Source organism: Amblyraja radiata, chromosome 14 (genome assembly GCF_010909765.2).
Source record: "Amblyraja radiata isolate CabotCenter1 chromosome 14, sAmbRad1.1.pri, whole genome shotgun sequence".
Taxonomy (NCBI): Eukaryota; Metazoa; Chordata; class Chondrichthyes; order Rajiformes; family Rajidae; genus Amblyraja; species Amblyraja radiata.
In genome coordinates, this window is record NC_045969.1 from 4,531,678 (window position 1) to 4,553,412 (window position 21,735).

Sequence of the window (21,735 nt, forward strand, 5' to 3'; positions counted from 1 at the left end):
CGTTGAAGCACCAGCAGGATTGCTTCCAAATCACAGATCATCCTGACTTGGACAATGATACCCATTTCAAATACAAATTCGAGTTCAAGTTCAAATTCAAGTTCGAATTGATTGTCACATGTACCAATTAATGTACAGTGATATTTGAGTTGCCATACAGTCATACTAAATAAACAGCAACAAGACACACAACCACACAAGACCACATCTGAAGTATTGTGTACAGTTTTGGTCTCCTAATTTGAGGAAGGACATCCTTGTGATTGAGGCAGTGCAGCGTAGGTTCACGAGATTGATCCCTGGGATGGTGGGACTGTCATATGAGGAAAGATTGAAAAGATTAGGCTTGTATTCACTGGAGTTTAGAAGGATGAGGGGATATCTTATAGAAACATATAAAATTATAAAAGGACTGGCCAAGCTAGATGCAGGAAAAATGTTCCCAATGTTGGGCGAGTCCAGAACCAGGGGACACAACCTTAGAATAAAGCATTTAAGACTGAGGTGAGAAAAAACTTTTTCACCCAGAGAGTTGCGAATTTGTGGAATTCCCTGCCACAGAGGGCAGTGGAGGCCAAATCACTGGATGGATTTAAGAGAGAGTTAGATAGAGCTCTAGGGGCTAGTGGAGTCAAGGGATATGGTGAGAAGGCAGGCACGGGTTATTGATTGGGGATGATCGGCCATGATCGCAAAGAATGGCGATGCAAGCTCGAAGGGCCGAAAGGCCTCCTCCTGCACATATTTTCTATGTTTCTATGTTTCTATAAGATAAAATTTACCATAAACATCCACCACAGCAGAATCCACATTCCTCACTGTGATGGAAGGCAATAAAGTTCAGTCATCTTCCTCGTTTGTTCACCCGTGGTCGGGGCAGTTGAACCCTCCGCAGTCGCCGCTGCCGACGGTCCGATGTCCGAGGCCCTCGTGTCGGGTTGATGGAAACTCCGGCGTCGGGATGGATCGGAACACTCCACGGTGTGGAGCAACCGAGTCGGCCTCTTCTAACCGGAGACCGCGGGCTTCATGTTGTTACAGTCCACAGGTCCCCGCGGTCGGTGCGCTTTCGCTGGCGATCCTTGGCAACGGATCACACGCTCCGCGATGGTAAGTCCGCGCTGCGCTCGTGGCTTGAAGCTCCGGGCCGGTCTTACGGAACAGACCGCTCCACGATGTTAGGCCGCAGGGGGAGACGGAGATACGATACGGAGACAAATCTCATCTCCGTCAGCAAATGAAGTGATTGAAAAAACGTTTTCCCCCAATACACCCCCCCCCCCCCCCCCACCACCCCCCACATAAAACAAACCAAGAAACACTAAAACATACTTTTAAAACATACTTAAAATAGTAAAAACAGTGGAAGGGACAGACAGACTGTTGGCGAGGCAGCCAGCGAACTTGCCGCGTGAGGCGGGTGTGGCCATTTGGTTCATCATTGCTGCTGGAACCAAATATCTAAAACCACATTGAGAGGGCAATTTCTTGAGGGCAATTAGAGGTGGGGGTTAAATGGCCAGTGAAGCACAAACCACGGGTCTGTCCCACTTTCCCGAGTCCTTTGCCGAGTTGAAATGACCTTAAAAAAAAAAATCAAGATCTTTGTGATCTACGAACTTCTCCTCCCGACTATCTTTTTACTCGTGGATATTTTTGTCATGCTGGAAAAAACGCCCCGACTTACCTGATGCCCCGAGTACCGAGCCGCTACGATATATCTACGGAGTCCTACGGCCTCCTAAGGACTCGCTACAGACGCGCTACGGACATTCTCCGAGTTTGAATCAAGGGGAAAACTCGGGAGAATTCGTGAGTAACTCGGGAAAGCGGGAGAGGCCCTTTAGATGACCGTTCAATATTCCAGAGTCAAGTGCGTATAATTGTCATATGTTTAGTTTTAGTCTGAAGAAGGGTCTCGATCTGAAACGCCACCCATTCCTTCTCTCCAGAGATGCTGCCTGTCCCACAGAGTTATAACCATATAACCATATAACAATTACAGCACGGAAACAGGCCATCTCGGCCCTACAAGTCCGTGCCGAACAATTTTTTTCCCTTAGTCCCACCTGCCTGCACTCATACCATAACCCTCTATTCCCTTCTCATCCATATGCCTATCCAATTTATTCTTAAATGATACCAACGAACCTGCCGCCACCACTTCCACTGGAAGCTCATTCCACACCGCTACCACTCTCTGAGTAAAGAAGTTCCCCCTCATGTTACACCTAAACTTCTGTCCCTTAATTCTGAAGTCATGTCCTCTTGTTTGAATCTTCCCTATTCTCAAAGGGAAAAGCTTGATCACATCAACTCTGTCTATCCCTCTCATCATTTTAAAGACCTCTATCAAGTCCCCCCTTAACCTTCTGCGCTCCAGAGAATAAAGACCTAACTTATTCAACCTATCTCTGTAACTTAGTTGTTGAAACCCAGGCAACATTCTAGTAAATCTCCTCTGTGCTCTCTCTATTTTGTTGACATCCTTCCTATAATTGGGCGACCAAAATTGTACACCATACTCCAGATTTGGTCTCACCAATGCCTTGTACAATTTTAACATTACATCCCAGATTCTATACTCAATGCTCTGATTTATAAAGGCTAGCATACCAAAAGCTTTCTTTACTACCCTATCTATATGAGATTCCACCTTCAAGGAACTATGCACGGTTATTCCCAGATCCCTCTGTTCAACTGTATTCTTCAATTCCCTACCATTTATCATGTACGTCCTATTTTGATTTGTCCTGCCAAGGTGTAACACCTCACATTTATCAGCATTAAACTCCATCTGCCATCTTTCAGCCCATTTTTCCAAATGGCCTAAATCACTCTGTACACTTTGGAAATCCTCTTCATTATCCACAACACCCCCTATCTTGGTATCTATATTTCTCCAGTTACTCCAGCTTTTTGTGTCTATCTTTGATTTAAACCAGCATCCGCAGTTCCTTCCAACAAATTTAGTCTAGTTTGGAGATACAGCGCGGAAACAGGCCCCTTGGTCCATCGAGTCTGCACCGACCAGCGATCCCCGTACACTTAAACACTATCCAACACACACTATGACACGTTTACAATGTTTCCCAAGCCAGTTGACCTACAAGCCTGGAGTGTGGGAGGAAACCGGTGCACCCGGGGAAAATCCACGCGGGTCACGGGGAAAACGTACAAACTCCGTACAGACAGCACCCATGGTCAGGATCGAACCTGGGTCTCTGGCGCTGTGAGGCAGCAACTCTACCGCTGCGCCACCGCGCCACCCTTTATTGTCCATTCTGCCTGGTGCTATTTTACACTGCAAGTGGTGCCTTGTTCAAGAGAGAGTTAGATTTAGCTCTTCAGATAAAGGAATCAAGGGATATGGGGGAAAAAGCAGGAACGGGGTACTGATTGGGGATGATCAGCCATGATCACATTGAATGGCGGTGCTGGCTCGAAGGACCGAATGGCCTACTCCTGCACCTATTGTCTATGTTTCTGTGTTTCAGTTTCTGTGTTTCAATATTCCCCTCTCTATATTTCTCCATTCTCTTTTTCTTTCAGGCTAGATGCAGGATAAATTTTTCCCGGTTTTGGGGGAGTCCGGAACTAGGGGGTCACAGTTTAAGAATAAGGGGTCGGCCATTTAGGACTGAGATGAAGAAGAACCTTTTTCATCCAGAGAGTTGTGAATCTGTGGAATTCTCTGCCACAGAAGGCAGTGGAGGCCAATTCACTGGATGTTTTCAAGAGAGAGTTGGATATAGCTCTGAGGGCTAATGGAATGAAGGGGATTATGGGGAGTAAGCAAGAACCGGGGGTACAGTTTTTGGATGATCAGCCATGATTATATTGAATGGGGTGCTGGCTCGTCCATGCCGTCCCGAAAGAGAACAATGAAATCCTTTCTTACGCAACTTACATTCAATAATGATTCCTCAATTAAATTCACCTCATAACTGCTGCTGCTGATTTTAGCTGGAATAAGACTCTGGCAAACCTCCCATAGATTCAATCTGTCAGCTGCGCAAGGCACGTATCATCAAACGCTGTGGTGTGTTTCAGGACAATGTGCACAGATGCTTTCCGTAACTTTCTGCATACTTTGCGAAGCCAACGTAATTGTGTGGGAATATTGCCTTTGATGTGGCCCTTTGTAAACCAGACAGCCTTGTCTATCCATCCCAGCCAGTGGCCAGGAAGCTAGGAATATTAAATTTAAATCAGCCATCACTTTTCGCAACTATTCGATATTTTAGAAATAAGTTTGAGTTTCAGTTAAGTTTGTTGTTACGTGTACCGAGGTACAGTGAAAAGCTTCTGCTGCGTGCTAACCAGTCAGCGGAAAGACAACGCATTATTACAATCGAACCATCCACAGTGTACAGATACATGATAAAGGGAATAACCGGAACAATGTTTAGAAACATAGAAACATAGAAAATAGGTGCAGGAGTAGGCCATTCGGCCCTTCGAGCCTGCACTGCCATTCAATATGATCATGGCTGATCATCCAACTCAGTATCCTGTACCTGCCTTCTCTCCATACCCCCTGATCCCTTTAGCCACAAGGGCCACATCAAACTCCCTCTTAAATATAGCCAATGATCTAGCCTCAACTACCTTCTGTGGCAGAGACTCACCACGCTATGTGTGGAAAATGTTTTTCTCATCTCGGTCCTAAAAGATTTCCCCCTTATCTTTAAACTGTGACGCCTTGTTCTGGTCTTCCCCAACATCGGGAACAATCTTCCTGCATCTAGCCTGTCCAACCCCTTAAGAATTTTGTAAGTTTCTATAAGATCCCCCCTCAATCTTCTAAATTCTAGCGAGTACAAGCCGAGTCTATCCAGTCTTTCTTCATATGAAAGTCCTGACATCCCAGGAATCAGTCTGGTGAACCTTCTCTGTACTCCCTCTATGGCAAGAATGTCTTTCCTCAGATTAGGAGACCAAAACTGTACGCAAGTGCAAGATAAAACCAAAAACATTACCGATTGGGGAGAAACTTCTAGATACGACAGAGTTCCGACCTGAACTGTCACCTGCGATATGGTGCTATACGATAAACCTTTATTTATCCCATGCGTTTAGGAGCAAGGAGGTCCAACTGCAGTTGTACAGAGCCCTGGTGAGACCACACCTGTCGTATGCTGTGCGGTTTTGGCCTCCTAATTTGAGGAAGGACATTCTTTCTATTGAGGGAATGCAGCGTTGGTTCACCGGGATGGCGGGACTGATATATGATGAAAGATGGGTCGACTGGGCTTGTATTCACTGGAATTTAGAAGGATGAGAGGATATCTGATAGAAACATACACAATTCTTAAGGGATTGGACAGGCTAGATGCAGGAAAAATGTTCCCCATGTTGGGGGAGTCCAGAACCAGAGGACACAGTTTAAGGCGTAGACCATTTAGGACTGAGATGAGGAAAATTTTTCTCATCCAGAGAGTTGTGAATCTGTGGAGTTCTCTGCCACAGAAGGCATTGGAGGCCAATTCACTGGATGTTTTCAAAAGAGTTAGATTTGGCTAATGGAATCAGGGGATATGGGGAGAAAGCAGTAACGGGGTACTGATTCTGGATGATCAGCCATGACATTCATAATAATAATAATGGATGGGATTTATATAGCGCCTTTCTAATACTCAAGGCGCTTTACATCACATTATTCATTCACTCCTCAGTCACACTCGGTGGTGGTAAGCTACTTCTGTAGCCACAGTGCCCTGGGGCAGACTGACGGAAGCGTGGCTGCCAATCTGCGCCTACGGACCCCTCCGACCACCACCAATCACTCACACACATTCACACACATAGACAATAGACAATAGACAATAGGTGCAGGAGTAGGCCATTCGGCCCTTCGAGCCAGCACCACCATTCAATGTCATCATGGCTGAACATCCACAATCAGTACCCCGTTCCTGCCTTCTCCCCATATCCCATGACTCCACTATCTTTAACAGCTCTATCTAACTCTCTCTTGAAAGCATCCAGAGAATTGGCCTCAGAGGCAGAGAATTCCACAGATTCACAACCCTCTGGATGAAAACGTTTTTCCTCATCTCCGTTCTAAATGGCCAACCCCCTATTCTTGAACTGTGGTCCCTGGTTCTGGACTCCCCCAACATCGGGAACATGTTTCCTGCCTCTAGCAATTCCAATCCCTTAATAATCTTATATGTTTCAATAAGAACCCGTCTCATCCTTCTAAATTCCAGTGTTATCAAGCCCAGCTGCTCCATTCTATCAACATATGACAGTCCCGCCATCCCGGGAACTAACCTGGTGAGCCTACGATGCACTCCCTCAATAGCACGAATGTCCTTCCTCAAATTTGGAGACCATAACTGCACACAACTGATCGTATTGGCTCGATGGCCAACTCCTGCACCTATTTTCTAAAGGGTCTATCCCACTTGGGCGTCATTGTATATCCCAAAATCCTGGGGCGCCGCGCGCGATCGCGCATCACTGCCTACGTCAGCACGCACCATGCGCGCGCCGTGCGTCGTGACGCGTAAATGATGTCGCGTAAATTACGCGCAAATGACGCCAAAGTGGGGCAGGCCCTTAAATGTCTATGTTTCTAGGTGCAGGAGTCAGTGGCAGATTTCTCAGAAACAGCGGGGACTTTTTTTATTCGGCCAACGTTTTCCAGAACATTTAATCATTCTCTGGCACTGACGCGCGGGGATTTCTGCCGCTGCAATTTTAAAAAGTTTTTTTTGCTCCTTCTTTGCCACTTTTCCCCTTGCACCATGCTGATGTTTTCACAGCTGCGGTGATTTTGCATGCAGAGTCATCCCACAACGTCACCAGTGGCTCTTCTAAGGATGCCACGCTACCCGGGGCAGACCCGTGGTGAACTGAGTCACACCCAAACATCTTGTAAACTCAGCTGCAATCAAAGGGAGAGAAACGAGGTTGCTTCCACCGATCACAGCTTGAAATTCAAAGGGCTTTGAAACTTACCAAAGGCAATTGCAACAATGGGTTGTAAGAGCGTTTTATCCCAGTTGTTGCTTCAATGCTTTGAAATTCAATAGCATTGCCCTGTTTTTGTTTGTGCGATGGGATTGAAAATCAATTTAACCCATTCTACATCGCTGCAGCTGAGAACTGCAACCAGCCACTTCCTGCTCCCCATCCCTCTTCCAATCCCAAGGCGATTTTGCAGTCAGGGACGCAACCGATCGGCCTGCGTAGGAAGGAGCTGCAGATGCTGCTTCAAACCGAAGATGGACACAAAAATCTGGAGCAACTCAGCCAGACAGGCGGCATCTCGGGGGGGAATAGGAATGGGTGAGGTTTCCTTTTCTCCGGAGATGCTGCCATTCTTCATCTGGTGTTCCTTCTGGAACACTGCAAGAGAACTAGGACCGTTGGGGATACTTCCCAACTTTGTCGGGCACCATTTATCTGTCGACTCTTTGCATCCCTTGGATATGCAATACAAAGAATTTCACTGTGGTTCATCACATGTGACAAGAACGTATCATGTCCTTCATTCCTTCATCATTCGCTCATTCATTCATTCATTCATTCATTCATTCATTCATTCATTCATTCATTCATTCATTCATCATTCATCATTCATCATTCATCATTCATCCACGTTGTACTGGGGGCACTTTTCCTTGGCATTTCTCCAGTATTGGAGCAGTACAGCATAGGATCAGAGCCTCTGGTCCTCCTTGTCCATGCCAACCAGATTGGCATGTTGGGCAAGTCCCATTTGCCTGCATTTAGCCCATAGCCCTCTGAATCCATCCAATTCATACATCTGTTAAATTCATTCATCATCGTGCCCCGAAAGCAGTTGACAACCCTCAACCGCTTGAAGCCAGGCGTTGGACGCTATGGAGTAGCAGCGATGAAGAGGTGGGGCCTCGTGGACCAGGGCCTCCTGCGAGTGTGGGGACCCAACACAGACAGTGGAGAACATAGTCACCAGTTGCCCCAAACACCGGCCACCGAATGGTGAACGAGGTCTGATTGACCTGGGCGATGACACGTTGGCCTGCGGCTCGCCTCAACGGAGCTGCGGGTCTAAAAGACATACGACAGAAGCAGAAGATCATCGTTGACAACATTAGCGAGGCAGTGGTGCCGGTTTCCGACAGGAACGGTGACGGACGCACCACACGTCTCCGTCCTCCAGTTCCTGCGCACTTCCGCCGCTGGAAGTCTAGGGTTTTGGTGTGTGTGTGTTTTATCGTCATTCCTTACGAAGCCGTGTACGACAGTGATCGCAACTTCTCCTCAAGTGTGGATGGCCGTGGGCTCGCTAGAAGCACATCCGCCCTTTGACGGGTCTTGTTTTTGGTCCTGCTGGGGGTCCACAGCCCCCTCCTCACCTGGCAAACCCAGGTGGGGGAGACGGTTTAGTCGCCGACTATCCGACCATGGAGAAGGTATCACGGGATTACATGGTACCCATGGCGGGGGGGGGGGGAACTCCCCCCGACCTGACCTGACCTGACCTGACTGCCCGGGCGCTTCCGATCAGAAGCGAGAGCCCCTCAAGGCTCGCCTCCCCGCCCCACCGGGTAAGTGAAAAAACAATCAGATGATAGAAACATAGAAACATAGAAATTAGGTGCAGGAGTAGGCCATTTGGCCCTTCGAGCCTGCACCGCCATTCAATATGATCATGGCTGATCATCCAACTCAGTATCCCGTACCTGCCTTCTCTCCATACCCTCTGATCCCCTTAGCCACAAGGGCCACATCTAACTCCCTCTTAAATATAGCCAATGAACTGGCCTCGACTACCCTCAGTGGCAGGGAGTTCCAGAGATTCACCACTCTCTGTGTGAAAAAAAGTTCTTCTCATCTCGGTTTTAAAGGATTTCCCCCTTATCCTTAAGCTGTGACCCCTTGTCCTGGACTTCCCCAACATCGGGAGCAATCTTCCTGCATCTAGCCTGTCCAACCGCTTAAGAATTTTGTAAGTTTCTATAAGATCCCCTCTCAATCTCCTAAATTCTAGAGAGTATAAACCAAGTCTATCCAGTCTTTCTTCATAAGACAGTCCTGACATCCCAGGAATCAGTCTGGTGAACCTTCTCTGCACTCCCTCTATGGCAATAATGTCCTTCCTCAGATTTGGAGACCAAAACTGTACGCAATGATGATGATTTCTGTTAAAAAATATCTTTTAAAAGTCATAATTGCATCTGCTTATATAGCTTCCTCTGGCAACAGTCCAGATATGGACCACCCTCCGATATCCTGAGGTCCCTCTTAAATATCGTGCCTCTCTCCTTAACTCTGTGCCCTCTAGATTTAGAATCCTCTACATTGGGGAAAGGACTGTGAGTGTTCACTTTATCCACTCCACTCATGGTCTTGTACACCTCAATGAGGTCACCACTCAGCCTCCAATTCTGCAGAGAAAAAAGTCCCAACCTATCCAACCTCTCCCTAAGTGGTAAACCAAGTGGTGAATCTCTGGAACTCTCTGCCACAGAAGGTAGTTGAGGCCAGTTCATTGGCCATATTTAAGAGGGAGTTAGATGTGGCCCTTGTGGCTAAAGGGATCAAGGGGTTTGGAGAGAAGGCAGGTACAGGATACTGAGTTGGATGATCAGCCATGATCATATTGAATGGCGGTGCAGGCTTGAAGGGCCGAATGGCATACTCCTGCACCTACTTTCTAAGTTTCTATGTTTCTATATAGCTCAAGCCTGCAAATCCAGCAAATATCTTGGTGAATCTCCTCTGCACCTTTTAGAAACATAGAACATAGAAACATAGAAAATAGGTGCAGGAGTAGGCCATTCGGCCCTTCAAGCCTGCACCGCCATTCAATATGATCATGGCTGATCATCCAACTCAGTATCCCGTACCTGCCTTCTCTCCATACCCCCTGATACCTTTAGCCACAAGGGCCACATCTAACTCCCTCTAAAATATAGCCAATGAACTGTCCTCAACTACCTTCTGTGGCAAAGAATTCCACAGATTCACCACTCTCTGTGTAAAAAATGATTTTCTCATCTCGGTCCTAAAACATAAAAACATAGAAATTAGGTGCAGGAGTAGGCCATTCAGCCCTTCGAGCCTGCACCGCCATTCAATATGATCATGGCTGATCATCCAACTCAGTATCCCGTACCTGCCTTCTCTCCATACCCCCTGATCCCTTTAGCCACAAGGGCCACATCCAACTCCCTCTTAAATATAGCCAATTAACTGGCCTCAACTACCTTCTGTGGCAGAGAATTCCACAGATTCACCACTCTGTGTGAAAAATGTTTTTCTCATCTCGGTCCTAAAAGAATTCCCCCTTATCCTTAAACTGTGACCCCTTGTTCTGGACTTCCCCAACATCGGGAACAATCTTCCTGCATCTAGCCTGTCCAACCCCTTAATAATTTTGTAAGTTTCTATATGATCCCCCCTCAATCTTCTAAATTCTAACGAGTACAAGCCGAGTCTATCCAGTCTTTCTTCATATGAAAGTCCTGACATCCCAGGAATCAGTCTGGTGAACCTTCTCTGTACTCCCTCTATGGCAAGAATGTCTTTCCTCAGATTAGGAGACCAAAACTGTACGCAATACTCCAGGTGTGGTCTCACCAAGACCCTGTACAACTGCAGTAGAAGCTCCCTGCTCCTATACTCAAATCCTTTTGCTATGAATGCTAACATACCATAAGACTTCCCTCTTATCCTTAAACTGTGATCCCTTAAGTTTTCCAACTTAATTACATCCTTGAACTCTTGGGCCACTTTTCCCACTGTGGGTTGATCAAAGACCAGAAGGCACAGCTTTGGGGTGTGAGTTGCCAAGTTGTAAAGAGATGTGCAAGGCAAGTTATCTACACAGACAGTGGTGGGTTCCAGAGGTGAGGAATGGCATTGAAATATAAGTCAGCAAGACATGTTGCTGCTCTGTAGGACTTTAGAGGCTGCAATAGAAACATATAAAATGATAAAAGGACTGGACAGGCTAGATGCAGGAAAAATGGCCCCAATGTTGGGGGAGTCCAGAACCAGGGGCCACAGTCTAAGAATAAAGGGGGAGGCCATTTAAGACTGAGGTGAGAAAAATCTTTTTCACCCAGAGAGTTGTGAAATTTGTGGAATTCTCTGCCACAGAGTGCAGTGGAGGCCAATTCACTGGATGGATTTAAGAGAGAGTTAGATAGAGCTCTTGGGGTTAGTGGAATCAAGGGATATGGGGAGAAGGCAGGCATGGGTTACTGATTGGGGATGATCAGCCATGATCACAATGAATGGCGGTGCTGGCTCGAAGGGCTAAATGGCCTCTTCCTGCACCTATTGTCTAAGTTTCTATGAATGTGCTGCTAGGGATGGTGGCCGAGGCAGATACAATTGTGACAAGGCTTCTGGATAGGCAAAATGTGTAGGAAGGAACTGCAGGTGCTGGTTTATACTGAAGGCAGACACAAAATGCTGGAGTAACTCAGCGGAACAGCCAACATTGGACCATTGTGAGCTCCTTGGTCATCGGTGCCGGCTCTGATTCAGTCTGTACCTTTTCATACCTCTAGTTTCCCTCTCCCCTGACTCTCAGCCTGAAGAAGGGTCTCGACCCGAACCATCACCCATTCCTTTTCTCCAGAGGTGCTGCCTGACCCGCTGAGTTACTCTAGCATTTTTATGTCTGTGCTCTAGATAGGCACATGGATATGAGGGGAATGGAGGGATATGGTTCACGTGCAGGCAGGGGAGATTAGTGTATCTTGGCGCCACGTTCAGCACGGGCATCGTTGGCCGAAGGGCCTGTTCCTGAGCTGTACGGTGCTCTTTTCTCCAGAGATGCTGACTGATCCGCTGAGTTACTGCAGGCTTTGTATGTCTACCTTCAATGTAAACCAGCATCTGCAGTTCACTTCCTCCGCATTGCACTGTTCTATGTTCTCTCTCTCTCTCTTTCTCTCTTTCTCTTTCTCTTTCTCACTCTCTCTCTCTCTCTCTTTTTTTTTCTTTTCAAAAACTTTATTCGACACAAACATACGATACAACACATAAACAAAAATTACACTATATCAAGTATCATTATAATACAACAGTGCATTCATTGTTTACAATACTCTCAACCCAACAGGCCTCCAGAGTCCCTCTCTCTCTCTCTCTCTCTCCCCCTCTCTCTCCTCTCTCTATCCCCTCTCTCTCTATCCCATCTCTCTCTCTCTCTCACCCCTCTCTCTCTCCCCTCTCTCTCTCCCCCCCTCTCTCTCCCCCCTCTCTCTCTCTCTCTCTCTCCCCCTCTCTCTTCCCTCTTCTCTCGCTCTCTCACTCTCGTCTCTCTCATCAACTCCTTTCTCACTCTCGCTTCTCCTTCGTCTCTCCCCTCTCTCTTCATCTCTCTCTCTCCTCTCTCTCGCTCCTCTCTCCCTCTCACTCTCACTCCCTCTCTCTCCCTCTCCCTCCATCTCTCCCTCTTTCTATTTTCCTCTCTCTCTCACTCTCTGCTTATTTCAACACACGGTCGCGCAACGGCAAAGTTGCTGCCTTACAGCGAATGCAGCGCCGGAGACCCGGGTTCGATCCCGGCCACGGGTGCTGTCGGCACGGAGTTTGTACGTTCTCCCCCTGACCTGCGTGGCTTTTCTCCAAGATCTTCAGTTTCCTCCCACACTCCAAAGACGTGCAGGTTTGTTGGTGAATGGGGATGGGAGATTGCAACCTTCACGTGGTCCTCCCTGTCTCGACAAATGCAATCAACCTGGCAATCAAATAAGATCAAATAGAACAAGTTGTCCTACAGCTTTAATGCTGTGCACGCCATACACAAGAAGAAGTAGAAGAAGGCTTGGTAAGGGTAAAAGATTGTCCCTAGTGTGTGTGGGATAGTGTTATTGTGCGGGGATCGCTGGTTGGCGCGGAGCCGGTGGGCCGAAGGGCCTGTTTCCGCGCTGTATCTCTAAAGTAAACTAAACAAAACTAAATCCTTCCCACAACTCAAAAGCTGGTGATCTCACCGCAGCCACTCTGAATACTCTCTCCTTCAGTGGGCTGGGGAGGCGGGCAGGCAGGCAGATGACAAAGAAGGCGCCCATTCTTCCAGATTCCTGTGGGTTCGCAAGATCTGTCGCCCTTTGTCTCGGCACACAAGCTCCGCTATTCAGTCCGTGTTTCACATCGAGTTGGCATTCGGATATCTAACCAGTTGGATATAAAGCATGGCCCTGAGTATCATTGTCCTCGTGAACGCAATGCGTGCTTTCAGTGGCATAACATCCGATGAGAGAGAGAGAGAGAGAGAGTGGTTTGGTTCCCTTCCTTTCATCTATTCCAGACATTAATCAAACTTAGTCAGACAGACTTGCAGAGGAAGAGGCTGTTAACTAATGTTTAGAAGTTGTGGTATTTTTGAAATGTTGGATTACTTCAGGGATAATCATTCAAAATATCTCAAAGCCTGACAACTTTATTAATGTCTGGGTCCCGATTACGGGTGCTGTCTGGTACGTTCTCCCCGTGACCGTGTGGGTCTTCTCCAGGTGCTCTGGTTTCCTCCCACACCCAACCCAAGTCGTACAGGTCTGCAGCCTGCTTAGCTTCTGTAAATTGTAAGTTGTCCCTGCTGTGTACGGGCAGGTCGCTGGTCGGCATGGACTCGGTGGGCCGAAGGGTCTGTTTCCACTCTATATCGCTAATGTGTAAAGTCTTCATAAGTCATAGGAGCAGAATTGCATCTGCGGAGCAGAGCCTGAATTGTTAGGCCTCACTGACATCATCTGTCCCCTCTCAGAGAGGGGGTGAGTGGAGTTCCTGATGCAGTCACAGTTCAGTTTAGTTTAGTTTTGGCTAGGTTAGGAGCAGAATTAGGCCATTCATAGAAACGTAGAAAATAGGTGCAGGAGGAGGCCATTCGGCCCTTCGAGCCAGTACTGCTAATCATTGTCATCATGGCTGATCGTCCCCAATCAATCGCTGGTGGGTGTTGTGTACAGGCCACCTAACAGTAGTAGTGAAGTTGGAGATGGTATCAAACAGGAAATTAGAAATGTGTGCGACAAAGGCAAAACCGTTATAATGGGTGACTTCAATCTACATATAGATTGGGTGAATCAAATTGGCAGGGGTGCTGAGGAAGAGGATTTCTTGGAATGTATGCGGGATAGTTATCTAAATCAACATGTAAAGGAACCAACGAGAGAGCAGGCTATTTTAGACTGGGTATTGAGTAATGAGGAAGGGTTAGTTAGCAGTCTTGTTGTACGTGCCCCCTTGGGCAAGAGTGACCATAATATAGTTGAGTTCTTCATTAGGATGGAGAGTGACATTGTTAATTCAGAAACAATGGTTCTGAACTTAAAGAAAGGTAACTTTGAGGGTATGAGACGTGAATTGGCCAAGATTGACTGGCAATTAATTCTAAAAGGGTTGATGGTGGATATGCAAAGGAAGACATTTAAAGACTGCATGGATGAACTACAAATATTGTTCATCCCAGTTTGGCAAAAGAATAAATCAGGGAAGGTAGTGCATCCGTGGATAACAAGGGAAATCAGGGATAGTATCAAAGCGAAGGATGATGCGTACAAATTAGCCAGAAAAAGCAGCATACCGGAGGACTGGGAGAAATTCAGAGACCAGCAGAGGAGGACAAAGGGCTTAATTAGGAAAGGAAAAATAGATTATGAAAGAAAACTGGCAGGGAACATAAAAACTGACTGCAAAAGTTTTTATAGATATGTGAAAAGAAAGAGATTAGTTAAAACAAATGTAGGTCCCTTGCAGTCAGAAACAGGTGAGTTGATCATGGGGAACAAGGATATGGCGGACCAATTGAATAATACAATACAATACAATACAATACAATTCAATTTATTGTCATTTGGACCCCTTGAGGTCCAAACGAAATGCCGTTTCTGCAGCCATACATTACAAACAAATAGACCCAAGACACAACATAATTTACATAAACATCCATCACATTGCTGTGATGGAAGGCCAAAAAAACTTCTCTCTCCACTGCACTCTCCCCCCCGATGTCAGAGTCAAAGTCAAAGCCCCCGGCGGGCGATGGCGATTGTCCCGTGGCCATTAAAGCCACGCCGGGTAATGCAAGGTCGCGCACCGGGTCTTGGTGTTAGAGCCCCCGGCGCGCGCTCGCAGAGACCCGCCGCCATTCCAAGCCGCGCGGGGCGGTGCTGTAAGGCCCCGCTCCAGGTGCTCTTCAACCCCGCAACTCGGGCGGGAGAAGTCGCCGCTGCGGAAGCCCCGAAAAGCGGTCTCCCTCCAGGGACCCGCGGGCTCCCGGTGTTACCGTCCGCCAAACCCGCAGTTGCAGCCACCGAATCTCCGGGGGTCGGGTCGCAGCAGCATCCACCACAGCTCCACCCGCTCTGGACTCGGCCAGCTCCGCGACGGTGAGGTGAGTAGTCGGCACCAGAGCCCCCGGTCTTCCTGTTGGAGGCCGCTCCTCGTTGCAGCCCCAACGACAACGGAGACCCGACAAAGAAAAGGTCGGGTCTCCCGTGCAGGGAGAGATTTAAAAGTTACCCCCTCCCCCCCCACACCACCCCCACCCCCCCACACACATACCCCAACAAAAATAACAAAAACTACATAAAAACATAGACATAAAATAATAAAAACGCAGACGGACTGCAGAGGCCGCAGCTGACGAGAGTCGCGCCGCCTACCGGAATCTCTGGAATAACTACTTTGGTTCCGTCTTCACTAAGGAAGACATAAATAATCTGCCGGAAATAGCAGGGGAACGCGGGTCAAAGCAGTTGGAGGAATTGAGTGAAATCCAGGTTAGCCGGGAAGTGGTGTTGGGTAAATTAAATGGATTAAAGGCCGATAAATCCCCAGGGCCAGATAGGCTGCATCCCAGAGTACTTAAGGAAGTAGCTCCAGAAATAGTGGATGCATTAGTAATAATCTTTCAAAACTCTTTAGATTCTGGAGTAGTTCCTGAGGATTGGCGGGTAGCAAACGTAACCCCACTTTTTAAGAAGGGAGGGAGAGAGAAAACGGGGAATTACAGACCAGTTAGTCTAACATCGGTAGTGGGGAAACTGCTAGAGTCAGTTATTAAAGATGGGATAGCAGCACATTTGGAAAGTGGTGAAATCATTGGACAAAGTCAGCATGGATTTACAAAAGGTAAATCATGTCTGACGAATCTTATAGAATTTTTCGAGGATGTAACTAGTAGCGTGGATAGGGGAGAACCAGTGGATGTGGTGTATCTGGACTTCCAGAAGGCTTTCGACAAGGTCCCACATAAGAGATTAGTTTACAAACTTAAAGCACACGGCATTGGGGGTTCAGTATTGGTGTGGATAGAGAACTGGCTGGCAAACAGGAAGCAAAGAGTAGGAGTAAACGGGTCCTTTTCACAATGGCAGGCAGTGACTAGTGGGGTACCGCAAGGCTCAGTGCTGGGATCCCAGCTATTTACAATATATATTAATGATCTGGATGAGGGAATTGAAGGCAATATCTCCAAGTTTGCGGATGACACTAAGCTGGGGGGCAGTGTTAGCTGTGAGGAGGATGCTAGGAGACTGCAAGGTGACTTGGATAGGCTGGGTGAGTGGGCAAATGTTTGGCAGATGCAGTATAATGTGGATAAATGTGAGGTTATCCATTTTGGTGGCAAAAACAGGAAAGCAGACTATTATCTAAATGGTGGCCGACTAGGAAAAGGGGAGATGCAGCGAGACCTGGGTGTCATGGTACACCAGTCATTGAAAGTGGGCATGCAGGTGCAGCAGGCAGTGAAGAAAGCGAATGGTGTGTTAGCTTTCATAGCAAAAGGATTTGAGTATAGGAGCAGGGAGGTTCTACTGCAGTTGTACAGGGTCTTGGTGAGACCACACCTGGAGTATTGCGTACAGTTTTGGTCTCCAAATCTGAGGAAGGACATTATTGCCATAGAGGGAGTGCAGAGAAGGTTCACCAGACTGATTCCTGGGATGTCAGGACTGTCTTATGAAGAAAGACTGGATAGACTTGGTTTATACTCTCTAGAATTTAAGAGATTGAGAGGGGATCTTATAGAAACTTACAAAATTCTTAAGGGGTTGGACAAGCTAGATGCAGGAAGATTGCTCCCGATGTTGGGGAAGTCCAGGACAAGGGGTCACAGCTTAAGGATAAGGGGGAAATCCTTTAAAACCGAGATGAGAAGAACTTTTTTCACACAGAGAGTGGTGAATCTCTGGAACTCTCTGCCACAGAGGGTAGTCGAGGCCAGTTCATTGGCTATATTTAAGAGGGAGTTAGATGTGGCCCTTGTGGCTAAGGGGATCAGAGGGTATGGAGAGAAGGCAGGTACGGGATACTGAGTTGGATGATCAGCCATGATCATATTGAATGGCGGTGCAGGCTCGAAGGGCCGAATGGCCTACTCCTGCACCTAATTTCTATGTTTCTATGTTTCTATGTAATAACCCGTGCCTGCCTTCTCCCCATATCCCTTGACTCCACTAGCCCCTCGAGCTCTATCTAACTCTCTTTTAAATCCATCCAGTGACTTGGCCTCCACTGCCCTCTGTGGCAGGGAATTCCACAAATTCACAACTCACTGGGTGAAAAGGTTTTTTTCTCACCTCAGTCTTAAATGGCTTCCCCTTTATTCTAAGACTGTGGCCCCTGGTTCTGGACTCGCCCAACATTGGGAACATTTATCCTGCTTCTAGCTTGTCCAGTCCTTTTATAATTTTATATGTTTCTATAAGATACCCTCCTCATCCTTCTAAACTCCAGTCTTTTCAATCTTTCCTCTTATGACAGTCCCGCCATCCCAGGAATCAATCCCGTGAACCTACGCTGCACTGCCTCAATCACAAGGACGTCCTTCCTCAAATTAGGAGACCAAAACTGGACACAATACTCCAGATGTGGTCTTATACAACTTCGACCCATCGAGTCTATTCCGCATTCAATCACGGCTGATCTATCTTTCCCTCCCAACCCCATTCTCCTGCTTTCTCCCCGGACACCCTTACTGATCATGAATCTCTGCCTTAAAAAACCAGGACATTGCTGAAGGCAGATTTAGAGAATTGTGTTCAGTTCTGGTCGCCCTGTTATAGGGTAAATGTCGCGAAGCTGGTAAGGGTGCAGATAAGATTTACGAGAATGTTACCAGGACCCTCTCGGGAGCCTGAGCTATAGGGAGAGGTTGAGCAGGCTAGGACTCTATTCCTTCGATCGCGGGAGAATGAGGGGTGATCATAGAAAGGTGTGCAACATCATGAGAGGAATAGATCGGGTAAAAGCACAGAGTCTTTTACGCAGAGTAGGGGAATCAATAACCAGCGAACATCGGTTTAAGGTGGGGGGGGGGGAAGATTAATAGGATCTTAAGGGGCAATTTTCTTTACACAAAGGGCGGTGGGTACATGGAACGAGCTGCAGGAGGAGGTAGTTGAGTCAAGTATTATCAATACATTTTAAAAATATTTGGACAGGTAAGTGGATAAGAAAGGTTTGGAGGGATATGGGTCTGGGGTTGCCAACTGTCCCGAATTAGCCGGGACATCCCGTATTTTGGGCTAAATTGGTTTGTCCCGTACGGGACCGCACTTGTCCCGTATTTGACTGCTACTACTAGGGTTGAGGGGACTGTCGGGTCGGGTCGGAGCGCCACGTCTGGCCCCGCCTCACCCGTCCCGACGTAGTGCAGCCCATGGAGTGCAGCAGCAGCAGCAGCAGCAGCAGCGCCTCGCCCGTGGCCCCGTCGGTCGGCTGCCCGGCCAGCTGTCCGACCTTCGGACCTTCGCTTACCGCCGACACCACCACCACCACCCCTCCTTCTCATGGCCGATCATCGGTTCATGAGTTGGATCGGGTGCCGGAATTTGCGTGCAGCAGATCACAAAGCCCAGCCGGCGGGCCAGCTGAGGAGTTTTGGACCGGGCCGCGCGAAGTCCGGCTCCCAGGCCAAAACTCCTCAGCTGGCCCGCCGGCTGGGCTTTGTGTGCAGTCCAGCACCCGGGCCAACTCATCATTCACCCAGCCACGGCCCAGTCGGTCAACGAATCGCCATCGGGAATTTGTCCCTTATTTTGACCTTATTTGGGAGTGAGAAAGTTGGCGGCCCTATAAGGGCCAACGGCAGGCAGCTGGGACTAGTGGAGAAGGGGCGTGTTGGGCGGCATGGGCAAGTTGGGTTGAAGGGCCTGTTTCCACGCTGAATGAGTTGAGTTAAGTTTAGTTTATTGTCACGTGTACCAAGATACAATGAAAAGCGTTTTTGTCTCCAAGGCGCCATGAGATTGATTTGTTCGGATGGCTTTGCTCTCTCTCCATCCGCAAATATCATCTGCTAAATCGTCTCGAGCTCTGAGTCATATCGCTAAAAGAGATCACGCTGAACTTACACTTTAATTTATCTCATCGAGCGAGAGCAACACAGGAGTCAGCACAGCAGGACGGCAGAGCAGTTTCAAGTTTCACAATAGATGACCACTAAAGACACTCAAATGTAACCCATTCATCCAAGGTGCATGAAAGAGTGGACGTTTTGGCCTCTGCATGTCGTTATAATTAACAAACCGGATAAAAACAGTCGAATGATTGTGAACGGGACCCAGGAAGTCCTTTCACTGTGAAAATTGCACAGTGATTCATAAACCTTAACCACTGGAGAACAACAAAGCCTGAATTGTTAGGCCTCGCTGACATCATCTGTCCCCTCTCAGAGAGGAGGTGGGTGGAGTTCATGATGCAGTCACAGTTCAGTATAGTTTAGTTTAGTTTAGTTTAGTTTAGTTTAGTTTAGTTTAGTTTAGTTTAGTTTAGTTTAGTTTAGTTTAGTTTAGTTTAGTTAAGCCCCTGTCCCACTTAGGAAACCTGAACGGAAACCTCTGGAGACTTTGCGCCCCACCCAAGGTTTCCGTGCGGTTCCCGGAGGTTTTTTGTCAGTCCCCCTACCTGCTTCCACTACCTGCAACCACCTGCAACCTCCGGGAACCGCACGGAAACCTTGAGTGGGTGCAAAGTCTCCAGTGGTTTCCGTTCAGGTTTCCTAAGTGGGACAGGGGCATTAGAGTCATAAAGTTGAGTGCCTCCGAGATGGATTCTTAGGGCAGCTTGTAATGGAGCCGACCAGAGAAAAGGCAATTCTGGATTTAGTGTTGTCTAATGAACCAGATTTGATAAGAGAACTCGAGGTAAAGGAACCGCTTGGAGGTAGTGATCATAATATGATTAGTTTTCATCTGCAATTTGAGAAGGAGAAGGTTAAATCGGTGATGCAGTTGAACAAAGGGGACTATGAAGGCATGAGAGAGGAGCTGGCCAAGGTAGACTGGAAAGGGATCCTAGCAGGAATGACGGTGGAACAGCAATGGCAGGAATTTCTGGGTATGATCCGGAAGACGCAGGATCATTTCATTCCAAAAAGGAAGAGAGATTCTAAGGGGAGTAGGAGGCAACCGTGGCTGACAAGATGTTAGGAATAGAATAAAACTAAAGAAAATATAACACAGCAAAGAGTAGCCGGAAGCCAGAGGATTGGGAAACTTTCATAGGACAACAGAAGGAAACAAAACGGGCAATATGGGCTGAAAAGATGAAGTACGAAGGGAAGCTGGCCAGGAATATAAAGAAGGACAGTAAAAGCTTCTTTAGATATGTTAAGAGAAAAAGAGTAGCAAAGTCAAATGTGGGTCCCTTGAAGGCAGACACGGGTGAAATTATTATGGGGAACAAGGAAATGGCAGAAGAGTTGAACAGGTACTTCGGATCTGTCTTCACTAAGGATGACACAAACAATCTCCCAGATTACTGGAGGTCAGAGGATCTAAGGGGGTAAACTGAAATAAAATTTCATTAGGCGAGAAATAGTATTGGGTAGGCTAATGGGACTGAAGGCTGATAAATCCCCTGGGCCTGATGGTCTGCATCCCAGGGTCCTCAGGGAGGTGGCTCTAGAAATAGTGGATGCATTGGTGATCATTTTCCAATGTTCAATAGATTCAGGATCGGTATGTTATCCCACTTTTCAAGAAAGGAGCGAGAGAGAAAACGGGGAATTACAGACCAGTTAGCCTGACTTCATGGTGGGAAAGATGCTGGAGTCAATTATTAAAGAGGTAATAATGGGGCATTTGGATAGTATTAAAAGGATTAGTCCAAGTCAACATGGATTTATGAAATGGAAATCATGCTGGACTGATCTTCTGGAATGCTTTTAGGATGTGACAAGGAAGGGGAGCCAGTGGATGTCGTGTACCTGGACTTTCAGAAAGCCTTTGATAAGGTCCCGCACGGGAGACTGGTGACTAAAATTAGAGCACATGGTATTGGGGGTAGTGTGTTGACATGGATAGAAAATTGGTTGGCAGACACTAAGCAAAGAGTAGGAGTGGACGGATCCTTTTCAGAACTGCAGGCAGTGGTGAGTGGAGTGCCGCAAGGCTCGGTGTTGGGGCCGCAACTGTTTACCATATATATTAATGATTTGGAAGAGGGAATTTGGAGCACAGGGGCCACACTTAGAATAAAGGGGAGGCCATTTAAGACTGAGGTGGGAAAATATTCTTTACCCAGAGAGTTGTGAATTTGTGGAATTCCCTGCCACAGAGGGCAGTGGAGGACAATTCACTGGATGGATTTAAGAGAGAGTTAGATAGAGCTCTAGGGGCTAGTGGAATCAAGGGATACGGGGAGAAGGCAGGCACGGGTTATTGATTGGGGACGATCAGCCATGATCACAATGAATGGCGGTGCTGGCTCGAAGGGCTGAATGGCCTCCTCCTGCACCTATTTTTATGTTTCTATGTTTCTAAA